The following is a 12,246-nucleotide window of genomic DNA, read 5'->3' on the forward strand; positions in this document are numbered from 1 at the left end:
AGATAATTATACCGGGCTTCCCTGGTGGCGCAGTGGTTTGGAGTCCGCCTGCCGATGCAGGGGACGCGGGTTCGTGCCCCGGTCCAGGAGGATCCCACATGCCGCGGAGCGGCTGGGCCCGTGAGCCATGGCCGCTGAGCCTGCGCGTCCAGAGCCTGTGCTCCGCAACGGGAGAGGCCACGGCAGTGAGAGGCCCGCGTACCGCAAAAAAAAAAAAAAAAAAAAAAGATAATTATACCATCTAATCCGGCAAATTCACACAATGAATTCGAGGGTGCGATCAATAAGAAAAATGAACCTGGATCTTTACCGGGATTTGTCTCCAGGTCAGGATTAAGTTTTATTTATTTATTTTAATTACCAGCTCCTGATCTCTTCTAAATAAAAATTCTTTGACTCGTGTTAACCATTAAAAAATACGTAATACTTAGCTCAGTTTTTCTTGGTTTATGAAATATCTATGTTAATATGAAAATAAGTAATTTAGAATTGTGATTAAAGTGAGCACTTGCCTACTGCTACTGTATATATTTTTTCTTATCTAGTACATACTTTATACTGTTGTACACCCCCTCTTGGAAACATATTTTCCAGGGACACAGTATTGAAGTGCTCTGTATGCTGCAGTTTAACAATAAACATTTATTAAGAGCCAAAAAAATTTTTTTTCTTGCTGTAGAAGGGCACAAAGGGCTTTCTCTGCCTGCCGCCCCTAGTAAGCCTCTTAGCCACCACCATTATGTTATTTCTCTTTGAGGATATAAAATAGAACTACACTGGTCTCCATTTCACAGGCTGCTTATTGGTGCTAAATTAAACCATGTGTTCAACTGCATAGCACATTTCTTGGCCCGTAGTAAGTAATAAATAAATGCTAGCTATTATTATTATTGTAAAAACATTACAGAATTGCATAGGTTATAAAAACAAACCGGGAAGAAAAAGCAAAGGTTAACAGCTGTCATCTAGGGGTAAGTAAGTTGATGGGTGATCTGTGTTCTCATTTTTGCACGTCTAAAATGAACAGGCGTTGTTTGGTCAAGAAAAACAAAATGCCGGTCTTCCCTGGTGGCGCAGTGGTTGAGAGTCCGCCTGCCGATGCGGGGGACGCGGGTTCGTGCCCCTGTCCGGGAAGATCCCACATGCTGCGGAGCGGCTGGGCCCGTGAGCCATGGCCGCTGAGCCTGCGCGTCCGGAGCCTGCGCTCCGCAACGGGAGAGGCCACAACAGTGAGAGTCCTGCGTACCGCAAAAAAAAAAAAAAAAAAAAAAAAAGCCATGGTATTCAATAGATAATAAAAATGCAAGGGATATTCATCGTCTTGAACTAGAAATAAAACTATAGATGCAATTTTTAAAAACAGTCAAAATAGAAGTTGCAGGATGGCCTGTGAAATCAGAAACAGCTTGGAAATCGGGGATCAGTGGCTGCCAGCTTGACTCAAAGTTGGGGTTTGAGGTGCAACCTGGCAAGGGCTCCCTTGGGACCTCCTGCACGATCAGGGTAAGACCAGAAGTTGGACACACCCAGACGGCAAGGGCCGCCGCGGGGTAATCTCAGGGGCAGCCTGAGATTTCACTGATAGGAGAGCAGCGCTTTCCACTGAAGGATATGGTCAGTACTGGCTTGAACTGTGTACTTGACCAAGAATCCTCGCCCTGCTGACAGGCTGCAGCCGCAGGGCTGAGCAGACCTGCTTTGTGGCATTTTCCAAATACCTGCGTTGTTACGGACAGAGGGCTCTCTGATGGCATTCACGTTTTAGTTCAGGACCTACCACTTCTCGGAGCCTGTTACCCAACTCCAGGCTGTAAACAGAGGCCAGGCTCCATGACACAGCTTGCAGGGGCCGTGGGGGAGATAAGGGGCCTGCTGCCCCCCCCCCAGGAGCGTGGACAAGAGAGAGGGGATGTGAGCCTGGGGACTGGGATCCTCGTGGACCCCGTTCGGGCGCCCAAGTCTCACAAGATCGCCTTCCCCGTCTCTTCCCTGGATCCTCTTCTGCCTCCTGGTGCAGCACAGAGGGGAGCCCTGAGGCTCAGTCCTCAGCCGGCTGAATTTCCACCCTTTCCCCTCATCCTTGATGAAAGACTTCCCAAAACCCTGGCCCTAACCTTTATCCTAAGCCCCGGTGTGCCAGCTGCCTGCAGGGCAGGGTGATCACCGATTGCCAAATCATCTCAAATTCGCCACATCCAAGTGGTACCTATTCTACTGCCTCAACCAGGCTCCCCTTGGAAGCTCCCCACTTCGGTGAATTGAGCTTCACTCTCTCCATCACGCAGATGGGCAGCCCTCCCCCTAACACCGAGCATCACTCTACCTCCAGTTGGTTCTTCCGCTAATGTTGGTCATGGTCTGTCTTCTGTTATATCCCCATGGCCATGATAACAGCTTGGGCCCTCGATAACCTCAGGTCCGTAATGTTCCCCTAATAAGAATGTCCTTTTTTGTTTACTGTGTCCCAGTAAACATTTTAATTCCTCGTCTGGTATCACGGCTCACCTTGTCTACTATCCTTCCACACACTGGCTCTATTTCTGGGCTGGGAAGCTCCAAGCTCTTCTGTGCCTCGGGACCTTTGCCCTTGCTGTTTCCTTAGCGGGACCACTTCCCTTAACTTCCAAAGTCTCTGCTGCTCAGACGGCACATTCTCCGAGAGGCCCTCTGTGACGGCTCTATTACTTGGGCCACCCAAGCAGTGCAACTCGGCTGTGTCCTTCACAGCACTTAACCTCATCTGAAATGACCGTATTTGTTTATTTCATTTTAGCTTGTGTCTCTGCCTACTAGATCCCCGAGGGCAGAGAGCGTGTCTGTTTTGTTCTCCATTGTATGATCAGCACACACTGTGTGGTGCAGCCCGCTTTTGGGTGAAGGAATGAATGAATATTAGTGTCCCTACGTAAAAGATAAGGTAATTGACGTACAGGAAGATTTAACACTTGCCCAAGGTCAGGTGGCTATGAGTAGCTGGGTCAATATTTGCACCAAGCTCCTCTGGCTCCAGGGGTGAGGCTGAGTGCAACCTTGTTACTCTGCCTTCCACTGTTGCAATAACCCCCAACACAGGCTCCTCAGCTTCAGACTTGCCTGTTCCAGTCCACTCTACAAAGCTCTCCAGCTTATCATCCTAAAGGATCAGTTAACTCAGGCAGACTCTGCCCAGCCGTTGTCGTGGCTGCCACCGGCCTGAAACCAGAGGCCGTGCGCACGCAGATCCATCCTCTTCTCTCTCCAGCCTGGCCGTAGGACTGCTTTGCAGGCTCTCAGCCAATATCTGCCCCCCACAATCTGCAACACCTCCCTTGCCCTGCCTCTCCCCAACACCTTCCCTTAAGCCCCGCCCAAACCCCACCTGACTTGCCAGTTGTCAGTGACGGCTCACACTTGAGCCACAGGACTACTGCCAGTACCCCTACGTTCGTGCTAAACACAAGATCCTGGAGGGGACAGGTTATCTATCTTCTCTCCCCAGGGAGACCTTAAATTCCTTGGGGTGGGCAATATGCCTCACCTGTTTGGATTCCTAAGCGCCTAGAACAGTGTACAAATCATTCATCGTAGCAGCCACGTGCTCTGGCCCATGGTACTCCATAAATGTAGGCGGCTGATCTCAGCAACAGCAAAGCTCTCCCAGGATTGCTAAGCCGGACGAGCTTTGGGTAGCTCTCCGAGCTCCCGTCTTTCCCAATCCACCTCATTCTGGAGCTGCTAACATTGGTCCTACTTTGAGCTCTCTCCTGGGTCTTCCCTGAGCAGAGTTTTTGACAGGAGCCTAAAACAGAGCCCAATCTACCATGCTTTAAAAGAAAAAAAAGTGTTACAAGCGTTCTCTTTTAAAATCTCATCTTTGCCTCGACGGACACCCTCTGAATACAGCGTGTACCCACCAGCGACACGGAGGTGCGGTATCACTGGACAGGGATTAAGATGCTGCTGTGGTCCAGTGCCACCCCCAGCCTGCCGAGGGCTGACCCGCGAAGGTGCGCGAGGCCCGGGTCACCCACCCTCCAGCCCAGCCTGGGCCCCCGTGTGTCAGTTTCACCATGTTAGAACGGAAAGTAAAATGTTCAACTCAAAAACACTTTTCCAATGATATTTGAAGGAAAAATGAGGTCACAGAAAGTCAGGGAAGTAAATTTAAACGGTGTGACCCCAAGCAACATTTTTTTCAAAGAATTCCCTTGAGACGACCGCTCACCAGATTGGGGCGGAACACATCTGGGGAGACCTCAGCCCCAGAGACCACCTGGGCGGCAGCAGTAACACTTATGCTAACAGGAAAAGCCCCGATGATGCTCCGTAAGGCCACACTCTGACTACAAACTGGCCTAAATGGGCCCCGAGGTCCCTTAGGTTTGCAAAAGCGGCCGACAGCCCCCTTGCCAGCCAGGTCAACATTCCGCCTCTGCCGGAGATACCAAATGTTCCCTCAACCCACCCCAAGTCCAGCTCACTGAGCTATGAATAGGTATTAACATTAACTCAGGGTGTTAATTAAAAAATGTTCAGCCAGGCAAATTCTCGTACTTTTAAAAAGCCATCTGGGCAATCGTCTTTCCATGCCGCAAACTTTCCAAACAGGTTGACATTTCACGATGTTGTTTGTTTTAACCAAAACACGGGGAAAGAGCCGGTTCCCGGTTTCACTTTTCAGGTGCCTTGATTTATGGATGGGCAAATCCCCACTTAATAGCTGTACCTCGAGGCCGGGGGACAGAGAAGCTCCCACCTGCCAGGGTTGGTGTCCGGGCTGGCCAGGAGGGAAGTGGTCACAGGACCTGACACGGCCCTTCTTCCGTCTTACCCCCTCTCCCAATGCCCAGCCATCAGCTTCCTCTGTTGCTATTCCAGCGAACTTAGGAGTTAGAGGGAAACGGGGACTAAACCCTTAATGGTTCTCCAAGTTCTTTCTTAAAGCGGCAGCACTCAGAATCAGGCGGGATCATATGAGTGTGAATCCCACCTCTGCCACGTAGTACAAGCCTTGGGCTTTTCTGTGCCTCGGTTTCCTCATCTGTCAACAACTGGTATAAAAATAGCACCTCCCAGGGCTTCCCTGGTGGCGCAGTGGTTGGGAGTCCACCTGCCGATGCGGGGGACACGGGTTCGTGCCCCGGTCCGGGAAGATCCCACATGCCGCAGAGCGGCTGGGCCCGTGGGCCATGGCCGCTGAGGCTGCGTGTCCGGAGCCTCTGCTCCGCAACGGGAGAGGCCACAACGGTGAGAGGCCCGCGTACCGCAAAAAAAAAAAAAAAGCACCTCCCTATAAAGCTGTTTGGCGGGTTAAATAAATTAGCATTTTCGTAAAGCACTTATGACAGTGTCCGGAGCGTAATGAATGTTATATATGATAGTTTAAATGCCTCCCCTCCTCCCTAACGAACTCAGATGCAGGACCCCGGTAGTTAAGTACAAACTTGGACCTGCCCTGGCTGGTGGGAGCGTGGATGCCGGGGCCACCCAGTGCCCTGCTTCTCGGGGAGCCACTTAAGTCCCTCCAAGGCCCAGGTGGGCCCCGGGGACACAGTGTGACAGCTTATTCTGGGTACTGAAGGCTCTCGCCCCTCTGTTTGATGCACAGAAGCCTGTCCGCATCAGGGAATGAGCTCTCCCGGGAAGCCTGGGCCGAGCACTGCAGTGCGCCTCCCACCAGGTCCCTGCCGTGTCCAGGGCAGGCAGATGACAGATGGGCAGCCAGCGTGAGGTGTGAGGTTTGGGAGGGATGCACACTCCCACGCCCCCGCTCCAGCCCTTCCTCAGGACCACACGTGACCAGCCGGCCTGATGGATGCTGGACGCCGATAGCAGGCGTCACACACACCTGCAGGGAAGGAGGGGTTTTTTCTTAAGGAAAAACCACCACGAAGCCTCCCAGCAGTCCTATAACAGCAAAACACAAAACACAGGCGGGCACAGACCTTGTCTAAAATCACTGCACACCACAAGGGAATTCCGATGTTGACAAAGCACCTACTATGTGCTCGTGCTTTTAGAGCAGGTGCCAGAAATGCCAAGCAGGAAGGGCAGGTCCCAGACTCCCCAGAGTAGAAAACCTAGTGGGAAAAGATGACACTGAAAGGAACTGATGCTCGTATTTTGTGATACGTATTATAACATATTACATGGGGGTATATTACATATTCTATGTGTACCTTATAGATTACATGATATGCCCAGTATGTGCAGTGAGTAACTGGGGGAGAACACGGCTCCCACCGCCCTGGGGGCGGGTGGGAGCATATGGGCAGGTGGGGAGGGAATGGCGGCAGGGTCATATGCCAGACGGTTCACCTGGCTTAGTGGAAAGGAAGACGCTGGGCCTCTCCAGGTGTGAATTACCACCACTCTGACAATTTTTAGCTGTACCATCTTGGGCACCGGCATTTTTACCACTTTTTTGACCATCAGTAAAAAGTGCATAGTCCACAGTCACCTGCAGGCAGGCAGACAGAAAGCGATCAATAAATTGTCAAGGAGAGAAAGTGAGAACGCTTGGCAAAGGCAGTGTCCGAATGAGGCCGTCGGGAGGTACGTGGCTCAGCTCAAAGCCAGGAAAGCAAGCGAGAGGCCCTCGTGGGAGTCCCGGGGCAGCCCAGCCCCGACCCTGCATTTATGCTGCTTTATCATCTCCACTGGCAAAATCGGGACCCTCGTTCCTCCTCTTCCTGTCTCCCTGGGATGTCTGGGGACACAGGAGAACCAGGCTGGGGGCTGCGGGGAGACAGGGTGGAGAGGTGCCATTTCAGAGGAAAGGCAAGCCGTGAGCAGGAGGGATGATTATTTTACTTGTGGAAGGCATGTGTGGGCAACGGCTGCAGGTTTCTTTGGGTTTATCAGAAAATCCTAACAGAAGAGAGGTTATTTAACCGAGACCGGGAAAGGAATGTGCAGATATTTTAAAATATTAAATGGAATTCCTACAGCCTCATAACATGACGCCTCCTTTTCCAGGCTCGGCTGATTTTAAAGCCTCGAGCTGTGACTCGGGGCCGGACAGATCAGAGGGTTGATTAACTTGGCTTTCCTGATCCCACGGCGACAGGCCCCTCTCGGGACCGGGCAGCGCAGGGACCCAGCCTGGCTCCACGTGTGGTCTGACACCACCAGCTCCTGGGCTGTGTGTGGAGTGTGATTTTAGACAGTTACTTAAACGAGGGTCAGAGGTAAGACGATGGTGAGTCTCAGTCATCACATTCCAGGCTTCCAAGGAGACCAGGGACCTGCTGGGACTCTCGGGCCGCACACCCACTAGCCTATGGACAGACGTGATGGACCCAGGAGGAAAGCTGGAGGAGACGGTGGGGAAAATGGAAGAAGTCCAGCCCCTCTGCCAAAAGACTCAGACACCCCCAAGCACGGGGCTACACAGCCCTTTAAGAGGGCAGCAATTCGCACACGAGGGCGTATGGGTAAAGGAGCACAGAATAAACACACGCCTGGCCACCCCGGGGCTTGGAGTCTGATGCAGAAACTGGACGCAGCCCAACTGCACAGTGCACGCAACGCACACACACATACAGGTTGTCAAGCCATGCCTTACGCCAGGACACGAGCAGGCGAAGTTTTATCAACTCACGGAGCTGGAGGGTCAAGTCCAGAATCACGGAAGAGATCGTGTGGGCCTATCGCCTATGACATTTCGTTAAGAAGCGGGTGGCATTTCTATTCACGTAGGCATAGGCGTCAATACAAACTTCAGCACCACTGGTTTCTCGGAACACTTGGTATACATTCAGCTGTTCGGAGACCACACAGTTCTCTCATGCTCTTGTAAATTTCCAGCTTGTCTGTATTCTAAGAGCCTGTGGCCCTGTATTAACTGTCCCTGCTAGGGTGGCTGCCCCTTGAAGGCATGGTCCACACTGACTCATCTTTTCACGCTGTCGGATTCATGTAAAAACCCCTTCAGGGTTTCTCCTTAACACATCCCACTTCCCCAGACCTCCTCCATTCAGGATGGGGATGAAGATTATTCTACTGCCTTATATGTAGGAAGACCTGGGAGTGAACAATTCTGCCACCATCAGATTGCAGGCCATTTCCAACGAGTAATGGGCAAAACTTCCCACGACAAGGTCAAGGGATTGTCGAGAAAACCAGAGGCTGTAATGTCTGCCACTAAGAGGCTTAGGACCTCATAAGTTAGAGAAGATAACGTCTTCCAATGTTTCGCTGGTGTGAATGATAGCTATTGAGTAGTTCTGAAAACAGACAGCATTCGCAATCCCGTAGACAAAGCAGCAGAGAACAAGGGGATCCACGGGAGACCAGGAGACAAGAAACCTTTATCGAGAGCAGGGTTCTCAGCAACAGCCCTAGAGACATTTGGAGCTGGACCGTTCTTTGCAGTGGAGGCGGTCCCGGGCATCGCAGAATACAGGATGTCTGGCAGCATCCCTGATCTCGACCCACTAGATGCCAGTAGCATCCCCCAGTTTTGATAGTCAGAAATGTCTCCAGACCACTGTCAAAGAGTGGGTGCAAAATTGTCCCTGGTTGAGAATCACCGGCCTACAGTCAGCTCAGCCACTAATCAGCAATGGAATCTGAAGACTGTCAGGGGCCTTCATTTCTCAGAGGCCTTAAGTTTCTCATCTAAGAGATGGGGCAATTGGACTAGATCAGTGTCTCCCAAAGTAGGGGCGATATATAACCTAGTGGCACCTGGGATAAATTGGCCACACTCCAACACGACATGAAATGACACTGAGTCACACAGAAATGCTTTTCCTTTTTCTAGTCTCTTTTCATCCTTATTTTTCCTTTTTTAAAAAAATTTATTTATATTTGGCTGCGTTGGCTCTTTGTTGCTGCACATGAGCTTTCTCTAGTTGCAGCGAGCGGGGGCTACTCTTCGTTGTGATGCGCAGGCTTCTCGCTGCGGTGGCTTCTCTCGTTGCAGAGCACGGGCCCTAGGCGCACGGGCTTCAGTAGTTGTGGCATGTGGGCTCAGTAGTTGTGGTTCACGGGCTTAGTTGCTCCGCAGCATGTGGGATCTTCCTGGACCAGGGATCAAACCCGTGTCCCCTGCATTGGCAGGCGGATTCTTAACCACTGCGCCACCAGGAAAGTCCCATCTCTTTCCATCCTGATGAAAGCGGGAAGAACACCTCCACTTGATGCTTCCAGTCTTGAACACCTCTACAATTCTAGCTACACAAAAAGAGAAAGAATACTTCTCGGGCTCAGAGCCTTGGGAAAGCCACAAAATCGAAATCTTTCACGATTTCATCGTATCTTCTATTTACACCCAGTGACCCTGGACTCCATTTGTGATAGTGATACAGGGTTTCCTTTTAAAGTGTGTTTAAGTAAATTATGAAACTGGGTATAAAAATATTAAGAAAATAATAGTACGTATACCAGTGTACACGTACCAGTGTGGCAAAAATCATAAGTCTTAGGAAGCGCAGGAAGGGTTAACTCTGCCCTTCCCCCACGAAGTTCTAACTACCCATTGGACATTTTCTTGGATGCCTCAGATTAATCTCAAGACTTGAGGTGACACTAATAATTTGGAAGTTTTTGAATCCAAGTTCCCTCTATAGTTCTGTTGTAAGGCTTGGTCATTTGTTATCTGTTATGGGTTAAACTGTATTCCCCTACCAACCCCCCCAATTCATATGTTGAAGTCCTAACCTTCAATCCTGCAGAATATGATCTTATTTGGAAATAAGGTTGTTGCAGATGTAATTAGTTCAGACGAGGTCATACTGAAATAAGGTTGGGCCCCTAATCCAATAGTATTGGTGTCATTATAAAAAGGGGAGATTTTTGCTGTACACCTGAAATTAACACAACATGGTAAATCAACTATACTCCAATATAAAATAAAAATTAATTTAAAATAAATAAACAGGGGAAGTTTGAACACAGACACACACACCGGGAGACTGTCCCATGAAAGTGAAGGCAGAGAGGAGGCTGGTGCTCCTACCCACTAATGAATGCCAAATATTGCCAGCAAACCATCAGAAGCTAAGAGAAAGGTCTGGAACAAACTCCTTCTCACAGGCCTCAGAGGGAACCAACCCTGCCAACACCTTAATCTTGGACTTCTAGCCTCCAGAGCTAGGAGCCAATACGTTTCTGTTGTGTAAGCCACTCAGTCTGTGGTACGTTTTGTTATATCAGCTCTAGCAAACTCATACATCATCTTAAATTAGTCTGCTAGTTTGGCAACTGTATTTTGAATTCCTGGATCTCCTTACAGGGCAGGAAATGCAGACATACTTGCAGAAGAGTTTGTGTTCGTTTAGAGATGGGCCCAGATGACAAAGAAATACCAAAAAAACAAAAACAAAAACAAAAAACCAAACAAAACCCTCTACACCATCTGTGTTTATATACATTTTTCTATGTTTGCCATAATTACATCTTTGCAAATTGCATAAATCAGATATTTGCTCATCGCTTTCTCCTCTCTGGTTATCTACCCTCAGCCAGTCTCCAACTATGAAATATGGCTGCCCGGCTTTGTAGTAAAAGGAGGCCCAGGGTGGAGGCAAAGCCAGACCTAGAACTCAGGCCTCCTAGCACAGGCGTTATCAACTAGACCCCAGAGCCTGTAGGATTCACACTCTCCTCCACGGAGAAAATGTCTTGGGCCTCTTGTGCAGACATTCACACCAACTGGGCCTTTCAACCAGAAGGTTCTGGCTATCCAAAGATGCTTGGAGAAAACGCCAAAGTTCCCAACATGTGGGCATCTGAGAATTCATGACCAAACGCAAACTCTCAGTTTAAGGGGATGCTGCGGTGAGTGAAAAAACCCATCAGCCCTTTAAGCCCTCCTGCAGAAAGTGCCAACCTGACATGGTCACAAGATAAGCAGCTTTGCAGGTGACCAGGGCCACCTTCCACATAGCCAAGAGCAGAAGGAACTAGAGATTTACCTTATACGAACGCCACATCAGAACCCAGGACTTTCAGAAACCTGCCCCTGCAATGATGCATCTCTGCAGTAACGGCAAAGAAACTCATGATCCTGCTGGCACTGTTTTCCCATCTAAAATAAATATACCACAATTCTGCACCTCTGATCGCAACTGCAAGGTTGAGAGATCAATAATCAGGCTTGAATGTTAAAAGGAATTCCTTTTTTTCCCCTTCTCTAGAGGCAGCCGAGTATAAACCAGAGCCAGGAGAAATGCAGGAAGCCAGAAAGGACAAGTGCCCAACTGCGGCCATGTCTGACCCGCCATATGCGCCATTCCCCAGCTCCCATCCTGGAGGTGTTCATTCAAACACTGCTTGGGCACCTATGGGGTGTCAGATGCCATGGTGGCAGCTGGGGCTTCGTCAGTAATAAGCTGACAGCCTCTGCCTGTCCTGCTGGCTGGTATTCCAGGCAGGTTCACAGATCATGAACACGGATAAAGACAAACATTGGATTATCAATGATAAAGCTTCTGTGAAGAGAAAGAGAAGAATGCTATGGGGGTGGGAAGCAAGTTACAGTGACAGCAGAGGCCCCTTGAAGGAAATGACATTAAGCTGGTACCTGAAGGGTAAGACTTAAGTTAGCCCCGTGAGTTACTGCAGGGAGCTGTCACCTGCTGCCTCTACCCCAGGCATAACTGGGGTGGACCCCAGCTCCAAGGCCACACTGCAGAGAGTGGCAATTCTGAAATGGTGAAAACGAAAAACAACTAGACTTGAGAGAACACAACACCCATGAGTATAACCAGCCAGGGAAACACTCGCTTTCACAGAACTGCAGACGTGACCTCGAGGTGAGGGGAGAAACTCAGGGAGCCCTTGAGAGCCGTGTTTCCTTGCAGCACCTGCCACTGAGCTGAGAAGTTCGGAAGGACGCGAGCAGAACCGTGAGATTGTACTTTTCTGGCCCTCTGGGTTCTGGGAGGGCATTGATGAGGGCCTCAAGCATGACCACTCAACTTATCACCATGAGTGAAACTTGATTAAAATAAAAATAAAACAGAATAAAGGCTTCCTGATTCCCAGCCTCTGGCTGATATAAGCTTCCCGAGGCAGGTCTGGAAAGCCCCTAGGCTGCAAGGTCACTGGGGCTCAAAGTTCTCCTCTTCTCGGCACCACCCATCAATGGAAAAGTACTGGCATCTCCATGGCTGGGTTTCTCCCAGGGGTCCCTGCTGGGGACATGTCTGTGACCCCTATCCACCCCACCATGGGGAAATCCCAGCCCACTGGATCGAGCCCTAACCTCCCTCTCCGGCCCAATTGGTTTCACGCCCTCGAACAGCCCTGCCCGAATGA

General features: G+C 50.0%; 1 long non-coding RNA gene across 1 annotated transcript in view; it reads right to left on the bottom strand.

Annotated features, from left to right (window-relative positions):
• LOC132414356 (uncharacterized) overlaps positions 1–12,246 on the bottom strand; it is a 127,425-nt gene that overhangs the window by 3,357 nt on the left and 111,822 nt on the right. The window lies entirely within an intron of this gene.

Source organism: Delphinus delphis, chromosome 19 (assembly GCF_949987515.2).
Source record: "Delphinus delphis chromosome 19, mDelDel1.2, whole genome shotgun sequence".
In the NCBI taxonomy this organism is placed as follows: domain Eukaryota; kingdom Metazoa; phylum Chordata; class Mammalia; order Artiodactyla; family Delphinidae; genus Delphinus; species Delphinus delphis.